The sequence below is a fragment of the Vitis vinifera genome, chromosome 11 (genome assembly GCF_030704535.1).
Source record: "Vitis vinifera cultivar Pinot Noir 40024 chromosome 11, ASM3070453v1".
NCBI classification, from domain to species: Eukaryota; Viridiplantae; Streptophyta; class Magnoliopsida; order Vitales; family Vitaceae; genus Vitis; species Vitis vinifera.
The window spans coordinates 9,320,280-9,331,637 of NC_081815.1; positions in this window are offsets into that span (position 1 = coordinate 9,320,280).

Genomic DNA, 11,358 nt, shown 5'->3' on the forward strand with positions numbered 1-11,358 from the left:
TTATTACAAATTATTCCCATTCTCATAATTAAACAAAACAACCCTCACATCCTAAGTACTTTATTTTAAGATTTTTTTAATGTATAATTAGTATTCTTAAAAATCACATTTTCTTAACATAATTATTTCTAATTCAAGATTTTTTATTTGCAAAGAAAATTTATTTCCTATTTTAAACTATAGAAAACCATTTGAAAACAATTATCAAATAAATCCTAATATTTTGATAAATGTTTGAAAGTGTGAGATTTTTAAAAACAGAGGCATAATATAATCCAACTTAATCTTGCTTTATCTAAAAATAAAAAAAATAAAAAAAATAGAAAAACAAAAAATATAAATCGAAACTAGGGATGATAATGAGATAGGTTTTATCGAATACATACCTCATATTTTCTAATGAGATAAGTTTGAAATTTAAATAAATGAATTTAAGATAAGTTTGAAATTCTTTTCAAAATCCGTGATTGACTTGTGTTTTATTTCACCCCATTCTGATTATATAAAAATTTAATTACATTAATTTTTTTTTAATAATTTAATAAAAATAAAAAATTCAAAAAATAGTTAAACCCTATCCAAACCATCCATCTTATTTAATTTTTTTTAATGGTATGGAATGAAAATTATTTTGAATAAACAATTAGAATTAGGATAGAGATAACCTGTTTCGAACTGTTGTCATCCATAGATTCGGAATCAAGATTTTATTACATTTTCTTTTCATATCTTATTTGATTTTATTTTTAATTTTCATAAATATTGGAAATGGAGCACTAATTAAGAACTACCTAATTTTATATACATCATATAGGATCTGGTCATGCCTGGTGAGAATGAAAATAATATTTTTATAAATATATAAAAATTAAAATCCGGAATGTGACATTTTTCAATGAGGTAGGTGGTTGGTCTAATCATCCAAACATGTGGAACACATTCATTACGCTTGAAATGATAATATCTACGAATAGGTTAATCCCGATGCCATGTGGATGAATTGAAAATACTCAAGAATGATGAAACAAAGGGGAAAACGCCTCTCACGAGGCAAAAAGGAAAAATAAAAAATAAATAAAAAGCCAAAAATCAATTATAAGACCAGCAGGCAACAACCGTGATAACACGTTGCAATTATTCACTCAAAATAACAAAAATAAAAATAATATTTTTATTTTTATAGAAGCCGACACTTAAAAAAGTATGGCTTAGAACTCTTCTTTAAAATAAATAGCTATTTTTCCAACTAGAAAAAACATTTAATATTTTTATAATAAAAATAAGATGTTTTTTTAGATGTTTATAATAATAATAATAATTTTTAGGAATCGGTTTACTAGTCACTGGAACATTTAATGATTTGGTAGGTTGCCGTTGCTCCAATCGGACCTCGACCAGAGGTCAATCGGGAAGGAAGATACCTCGACAGGAAAGGGAAGACTGTAGGAACCCCTCCCTCCGAGATACGTGGCACGCATCTTACAGTGACACATGACACGCATTGTCATCCGGGTCACCCTCATCTGGATCTTCCTATAAAGCACACATGACGCGCTTTTTCCATTCGGACTGCCTCAAGGAAGAGCAAACGACGCTTACAAAGCATAGACATCCGGACGGCTTCCATAAATGCGTCCGCTCCACAATACATCTGGATAACCAACATGAGCTATCCGGATATGATTGTCTGTATCATTGACTAAAGTAAAGCGAGTCTTACACGCTATCACAACAACCAGCCCACGTCCCATCACCTGCAGAGTGAAATGACGAATTGAGGTGACAACAAGTCACTTCCCACGATCATTCTACATGATCACTTCCCACGATCTCTGACAGCCGCATCACCTACCACGGTTTCTGACAGCCGCCCGTAGGATGGTGATGACCCTGGTGCCATCTAATGTCATCATGACAAACATAAAATATCTCCCCACCATTAATGAGAGGAACAGTACTCCTGACACTATATATAAACCTTCACACGAAGAGGAAGATAATCTCCTGATACCTAGTAAAAGGTCAACTGATTTATATCTCCCTCTCTAACCATGGCTAACAAAACCATCGGAGGGTGCGTCCGGACACCCTGTCCGGATGCCTTTTGCAGGTATAACGACTGAATCAAGAACCTTTGTGGGTTGAGATCGCTTGTCCATCCATTCGGCAACTGCGTGGATCGTCAGGGACTCGAGATATCAACAAAGACTACTGGAAGAGAGAGTGTTTTTTGCATTCCTCAATCGGAGAAAGGAAACCGGTCTACCGGTACCTTGGCCAGTTGAGCCGATTGGCCCAGTGCCTCAATCGATTCAACGTTTTGACTTCGAAAACCTATTTTTTTCTGTTATTTTATTTTCTAACACTTAGACAATACCTTTAGGTAAATTAATATGTCAATTTTGAAACATTTTGCCTAAGCTATATTTAATAAAACTTAGATTTTAATGAAATTATAACTTTAAAGAATAAATCGAGTTTTCCAAATGTACATGAACTGATATGTAAAACCTAAGCGTACCTATGTATTCATCTTATATTTGTTTTATATTATTAAAGGTCTTTCAAATGTCTTGATCTTGTATCTATTAGGTCATTTGATGAATTTCTAAATTAATACATGAAATTCTTTATAAATCAAATCAATTAATAACTTAATTATAGTTTGTTATCATCAAAGTTTGATTAAGAGAACCATTGGGCTAACAAATTTAAAATGTACTAAACAAAAATGGACTAAAGTGTTTCTCCAAAAAACACTATAAGTAATTTTTTAATATTATAAATGATTTTTTAGATTTTTAAAAGTATTTCTTAAATTTTATCAAAGGCTTATCTATTTTTCAAAAACACCTTTTACATTAAAATACTTTTTAAAATTACTGTAAAACGCACCCTAAATAACATTAATTAAATTTGAATAAAAATGTTCTTTACCCGTAAAACCCCTAAAAATTCCCAAACCATCTTATTTCCATTCCCTTTTACCAAACACTTGGATGGCAGCTTCCCTTGTTTTGGATTATTACAAGGGTGGTGCCGTGGTGGTGCATGGAGCATGTTTTTAATGGAGTTTAATTTGGTGAATTGCGTGCAAAGCACGTTACGTTAGAAGCAGGCAGGAGAGACATTATATAATGATTTGATCTGGTGGAATAATTAAAATAATGCTTACTTTGAACAAACTTTGTCTTTATTAAAGGACATTGATGTTTGATTTAACCTTTACACCATATGCTTAAGCTTTATTCCATTCATTTCTTTTCCAAGTGGGCATCTCCCAAAGTCAAAACCTTCTTTTAAGTCTGGTGAAGGCTTAATGTGCCAAATGTTGTGTTTGGTATTTTCTAGAATACATAGAGATTGATGGTGGAAACATTATATAGTTTTTTTAATTCCTTGAATAAAATATTTACTTGAGGTAGGGTATAACTAAAATCGAAAAATCAATTCAAATCGGTCCAAATTCATGGTACTAGTTTAGTTTTTGATAATCATAAAAGTCTATTCGTATGAGAATTTAAAAACCGACTTATTTTCTCAGTATGATGTTTTGCGTTTTTGTCTTGAGAAGATGAATAGTAGGAGTAAAGAAAGATGATGGGTGATAGGGCATGGAAAATCACATGGGGGGTGAGGTAGGTATGATGGGACGTTTCAACTAATTTTTTATTCCTCTAACTCTCAGGACCACCACGTGCTAGCTTTCTCTCCACGTGAGAATTGGTTTGCCCAATTTCAATGATTGAAGAATTCAACAATCTCAGGCAGAGACTCATGCAAAGGCTTCGTTCTCCTGTGGTCCTACTATCATTCGAAAGCTACTTTGATAATTTTATCATTAATCAAATGATATCACGTGTAAGTATTATATAGGTTATATGGTTTCATATCTAAATACTATTTTTTTATAATATTATATATTGATCTCATCTATTTGTGTTCTCGTCTAATGGTCAAATATTGCACTACACATAACTAATGGTCAATTTAGGATTTTTTTTAAATAGTTTTTTTATTCTTAAGACTACGAAATTGTTTTTCAAATTCCAAATTAGTGATTTTTTTTTTTTTTTTAGAAAATAGTTTTGTAAGAACTAGCTTCTATTCTCCTTTCTCTATCCCCTAAAAGGGATAAGCTTTGAATTAAATGACTATAGACTTGTCGACCCTTCTTGAAACAGGTTACGAGATTCTTCGATTTCTAACCCATGGTTGTAGATTTGCGGTCTTGCCTCTCCTTCCTTTCATTTTCTAACTTATGACCAACAAACACCACTCAAGGGGGCTCCATATGTAAACATCTTAAGAAAACATATTAAATTTTAGTTAAATTTTTGAAGAGAAATTCAAATGAGAAATTGAGTCTCATTTTTTAAGATGGATATAAATATAGTAAATGCTCAAACAAGTGTTTGGCTAATAAGATATTTTAATTGTTTAGAGTTATTTTAGCTCTTTTTTTTTACTATTTAAAAAAAATAATTGTACAAATATAGAGAATGATTAAAAATAAAATATTACAAATAAAAATTAATTTAAAAAAAAATTGAAATACATAAAACATGTGGTTCATATTTTAAGTTTTCAAATGGACTTTTATTTTAAAAAACATTAGAAATATATTTTGAAAACTAATTTTCAAAAGTTTTTAAACAAGTTCATAAAGAGTGTTTGTTTTTTTAACATATTATTAAAAGTAATTTGCTTTCAGGTTTTAAGTTGTTTATTTATTTTTTTTTAAATTTTCATCACTTATTATAAATTTTGGATTGAATAAAAAAACCCAAAATATTTGACATTTTCTAAATAAAAAATAGCATGTTGATATATATATATATATATATATATATATATATATGTGTGTGTGTGTGTTACTTTTTAATGTTTTATAAAAATAAAATATTATAAAAACAAACAATTTAATATTATTAAACACTATTTAGTTTTAATTTTTATTTAAAATTAAGTAAAAAAACAAACACCACCTTAACATCCACACATATATAATGTCATTCTTCTCATCAACTATCAGACACAAAATGCTGAAAAATAATTCCTATATTTCTAAAATTGAAAAAAAAAATTCTAAATTCAAGCCTCAGTCAGGGATGAATGTATTTGTCATTGTTTAAGCTTATATGAAAGCATGGCGGATCCATAGTTATTAAGAGCAACATTAATAGCTTTAACTTTTTTTGTATCAAGGTATAAGTAATTAATGGATTTGAGCACTTTTAAATTTTAACATCATCTAGTTAAGAATCATTTTCAGAATTAATTCTTTAAATATTTATTTTTATAGCAAACACAGGGGGCACATTTTGGGTTGACCAAAACAAAAAGGAAAAGCATAGGAGGAATTATTAGTGGAGTTGTTCCTGCCAAAAGGTGGTGCATTTGTAGCATGCTGCACCATGACAACACAACTGTGGGGGGATTTTTTAATTTATTTTTTATTATTCCTTTTTTTCCCCACTTTTAAGAGAAGAGCAAACAATGAGAAAGAAAAAGGGAATGGGTAATAATCTATTTATAGACTTTGTTTGGTATACAAAAAGAGAAGAGAAAATAGGATAAAAATAAAAGTAAATCATAATATAATATAAAACAAATGAATCAAAATTATGGGAAGAGTGAGTTATGGTTTCTAATAGAATAAATCTTTTATTCTAGTTTAATTTCTAAGATACAACCTATTGATGGTGGGTTCACACCACTACTACAAAAATAATATATGATGTCACTATTTATGGTGTCGCATTTAAAATAATGACACCATTGAACTTAAAATTTATAAAGGTGACACATCATATAAAAAATCTTCAATTAGGATAGTTAGATGATGCTAATTTCAGATTTACGGTGTCATTTTTTGAAAGTGACACCATATGAAATAAAAAGTTTTAAATTTTATAACTTAATGGGCCCTTTTTAAAAATAGTGAGTAGGAACAATTTATGAAAAGTCCATTGTTTCCATATATACATTAACTAATATAAAAGATCTTATTGCTTAACCCTAACCATCGTTTTCTTCTCCTTCTTCTCACACCTATGGTCGGCACATCCATAATTGATATTCTTTGCTTCATAAAATCTCGGGTAAGTCAAAATCTCTTATCTACCATCTTCATTTTTTTTATTAATGCAAAAAACTTTGTTAGTATAATTGTTTTATATCTCTTGATTTAGTATATCTATGATGTGGGTTTTGTAAATGGTGTTTTTTATCGAGTTCCAGGGAAGTAAAAACTAGGTTTAACATTATAACATATTTTTTGTTTCATTGCTAATAAGCCCCAAAACAAATGAAAACAAGAAAAATGAATTATTTTTAAAAATTTTGTCTAATTGAGAATGAGAGATACACTAGTTTGTAGTAATTTTTCGCATGAAATAGTATTTTATTGAAGACTTGACTATATTTGATACTTTTTTCCACCGTGCTAGGAGCTTTTTGGTGAAGTCTAACAATAGAGATTGACATCTACTACAAGATGATACTCAATTAATCCAAAAGCACTTAAGTTATTTAGGGTTTTCTTCGGTTAACCTAAGAAAACATTCCCACTTTCTTTGTATTGAGTCACCTAAATAGAATAGAATATTGAGTATCAGAGTCGTAAAGGGTATTATAAATATGACTTTTTTTTTTTAGAGTCACCTACATGGAATGAATTATTGGTAGGTGAACAAAATATTGAGGTGATTGTAGTAGTTGAATTAGTAAATGGAAGATAAGTGTATGTTGCTTTGTTTGTTCTATAAAAACAATAATTTTAGTAGTTGAAATTTACATGCTTTGTTGTTTTATAAAAACAATAATTTTAGTATTTGAAATTTTAAAATGTGAATGAAATGCCTGAAAATATGTTTTGAAAAATAGGATAGTAATAAATGGAAAATAACTCATTTCCTAAAAATATTTTGATAAATTAAAATAATATGTGGTTAAAATATATTTTTGTGAAAGTATTTAAAAATGAATCAAAATATTAATAATTGTTATTTTGTTTGAAAATAATTTAGGAATATAAAATAATATTGGGGATAATTTTTGAGTTTAAATTGGGTTATAAATGGTTAATTTTTTTAGGACTGTCCTTTTTGAAAATAATCCAATGATAATTTTTTTAAATAAGAATGTTGAAAATAATTTTAAAAATAAAATTTTGTTGGCAATGATTTTTCTAAAAGTATTTTAGGCATAAATGGAAATTTCTTGAATGAAAATAAGAGAATTTATATATATATATATATATATATATAATAGACATAAAAATAGACTTCTTTGATATTTAATAAACAAGTGAATTTTTCTCTAAAAAAAGAATAAAATAAGAATTTCTCTATACAATAAAATAATTTATATATGAGATAGTTTTCAATAAGAAAGTTTTGAAAATAAATTTGGGATAAAATATTTTTTAGTAAGTTTTGTTTAGATAATTCAAGAATAAAGTGGTTTATTAACTTTTCTTAAAAAATAACATTCTTCTTTCTTTTTTGATTTGATCAATTTTTTTAGAAATAAAATTGTTAGATTCTATTTTTTGTAAATGTTTAAGAAATTCTAAAAAATTCTTTAAAAATGAAATGACCTTTCTACCACATTCCTTGTAATAAATAATTGTTTTTTTTTTATACATATTGTAAAGTAAAAAAAAAAGTCTTTGTTTAGTTAACCTAAGAAGACATTCCTACTTTTCTTTGTGTTGAGAGTCACCTAAATGGAATAAAATATTCAATATCATAGGAGAGTAAAAAGTATTGTAGAAATGATTTTGTTGAGAGAGTTATCTAAATGGAATGAGATATTGGTAGTGAATAAAATATTATGGTGATTATAATAGTTGACTTAGTGAGTGGAGGAGAAGTATATGCTTCTTTGTTTATTCTATAAAAATAATAATTTTAGTAGTTGAAAATGTGTATGAAATGATTGAAAATATTTTTTGAAAAATAAGAAAATAATAAATGGATAATAGCTCATTTCCTAAAAATCTTTTGATAAATTAAAATAACTTGTAGTTAAAATATATTCTTATGAAAGTATTTAAAAATGAACCAATATATTAATAATTGTTATTTTGTTTAAAAATAATTTAATAGTAAAAAAATAATACTGAGTTCAAATATGACTACTTTGTTATGAGATTCATTAAAGAAATAATTGTTGATTTTACAGTTATTGCATCAAAGGTTTTACTCGTTTAATGAATTGTACATAATTTCATACTTTCAATTATTGTGATATTAATGTTATTCTCATTTGATTTCAGTTTGATGACAAATAAAACATATTCTCAAGTAGAATTTGATGAAATTAGAGAAAAATAGATTACTTTTGTGTTATAACTAATCATGAATCATATTGATGTATCGTGATCATTCATGGTAAGTCCCTTAGTTGTTATATGATTGAATTTTCTATTGATATTGTATAACATTACTTATTCTTTACAAACTATTTTTATACCAAAATGAGAAAAAGGAAAAAGAAAAAGAAAACATTAGTACTTAGATTTGTTTATTGTTTATAACATCACATTTTTATTTTCAATAAGAACTCTAAAACTCATTAAACTATGAAATGCAGGTATACACTCTTGGGAGGACAATATGAAGAATAAAAAGAAAGGAGAAAGAGGCAACAAGATTTAGGTTTTTAGATATGACTCTTATGTCATACATTATAGGACATAAATGTTACTTTATTTGGAATTGAGAATTTTGGATTTTTGGATGCAACTCTTGTGCCATTTTATGGTTAGCCGGTTTTATGCATGTGAAATGCAAGTATACATGAATGTTGGGAAGCTTAACATTTCTAAATCATGTTTTAATGTGTATTCACTTTTCTTTTTTAGTTTTGGTGGGTTTGATGTGTTTGATATACTATCATTTTGTGAACATTTGATATACAAATATTATTGGATGATGTAATATGTTACAAATTAATTCATAAGCATTATGAAAATATAAGTTAAATGTAATATGATTATTATATTTATGGACAATTTACACAGGTTAGTCTTATTTATTAATAAGCATTACAAAAATCTACAAACTAATCAACAAAAAACAACCATATGTTCCATAATCATTTACAATGATGTGACACCATAAATTAAAGGTGATACATTTAACGTGACACCATAACTCAAAGATGATGCATTTAATATGACACTTTATATATCTCATACAACTCTATATCAAATTAAGCATCACTAAAAATATATGGTGTCTCTTCTGAATGTGTCACCATTTATCTGCTTTGGTGTCGCTTCCAAATACGTCACCAATTGATACCCTCTATGGTGTCAGTGGATAAGGTGACGCTATGTTGTAGTGACACCCTATGTTTATAGTGACTTATTATAAATGTCACCATATATCTTTTTCCTTGTAGTGCACTAGGATTGGAGGTGAGCCATTAGAATAGTGAAGTATCAAGATTTAAGGAGGAAGTGGAGTGGACTAAGAGGAGAGTAAGGAGGAGTCGGTGACATAGGTCTCTGATTGAGAATGGAGCATCAAGGAGGACTTCAGTGGGATCCTTGAAGATGTGCTCTTTGAGATCCTAAACCAAGAGTGGTCTAAGTTCTTCTCTTCTTGTCCTTACAAATGAGTCTTTGGATATTTTATATAGACGTCCAAGGTTGAACTTCTATTTATTCGTATCAATCAACTCTTATATTAATATTCTTATACTAGCAATGTCACATGACATTGGATGATGACAGATCTCTCAATAGCAACAAGTACCCCTCTTTTTAATATATTAAAAACAAGTTCAATGCATGTACAACCTATCTTGTCTTGATGAGTCTTTAACTCTATTCATCAATCCAAACTAAGGCCCCTAGCATGTTTTATGAACTCCATAGTGGGAATGTCAAGCCCACCATCAAGGTATGCTAGAACCATATAAAATCACTTGAGCCTTACTCCCGACTCTAGTAAACATAATAACATCAAGGTGCATATCCTAAGTATGATGTGTTTTAAGGAGAGTGAAGAACAAGTAGAGAGGCCCTTAAATACGGTGTTCAACACCCTTCTTGAGATGAAAGAGATATATGTTGATGCCATCCATATAAAGAATGAGATGATACCATCTTGTAGGGGAGTAAATCGAAGCTTTACCTTGTACGAGAGATCATATTTATGCTACCTTATAGAACTTTAGATTGACCAAACTTGTGAGACCACCTATTCTAGATTAAAGGGGTCAAAGTTTTCCCTTCTTATGTATGTAAAATAATGATGTCACACTTAGTATTTTTCCAATTGGAATGTGATGGTACACCCCTTTAGCATATGCTATAAACTAACATCCATTAATGTAGGGTTTATGTTATGGTGAATTCAGAATATTCCAACAAACACCAGAATTTATTTATTTATTTATTTTTACCATTTCTTTGTGCAAAACTAAATAGGCAATATCAACTAGCAGCAATAAATAAATAAACTCATGCGACATAAAAATAAATCAGACACCAGAATTTTTACATGGAAAACCCCCAATGCGAAGGGAAAAACCACGAGACCTAGTCCAGTTCAATCTTCCACTATCAACAATAATGAGTTACACCTGTCTTTTCTAGAATAATCTCTAAAGGTTGCCAAATACATCAAAACACACATATAGGCTTGGATTATACAATCTCTCTTGGTAAAAATAAAGAAAATTGGAGAAAGTATACCAAAAACGCCGTTTCTGTTCGTGGGCAGTAACATCAGTTCCCGAGCTCAAAATCTTATCCCACCGTTCAAATTGTAGCTACTTGAGTTTCAAACCTCTCCTCTAATTTTCAACTCGATCGGGTCATAGATGAAGTAGGATTGGCTCGTTAATGAAGTATGGGTAGTGAGATTCATATTTTTCTCTCTTCTTTTCTCTCTGTTTTTTTTCCCGATTCTTTTTTTTTTCAATGCAACCGATTTGGTCCCCAAGCATATAGGGGTCCACTCCCTCACATACAAGGGAACCCAACAAATCTCCCCCTCCTAACTATGTGAGGGGCTCTACCAAGCCCGTTTGCTTTCTACAAAATTGTAGCTTCTCTGTAGGTATTGGTTTTTGTTATCATATCTGATCCATTCTCATTAGTATGGATTTTCTTAAGGTAAAACAATTTCATCTCTAGTGCATCACAAATCCAATGATATCTCACATTAATATGCTTGAATCTAGAGTGAAAAGTTGGATTCTTATTAAGATGAATAGCACTCTAACTATCACAGTAGAGTAAACACCTTGTAAACCCAATTCTTGTAGGAATTTCTTCATCAACAGTAACTCTTTGCTAACTTCAGTGATAACAATATACTTAGTCTCTGTGGTCGA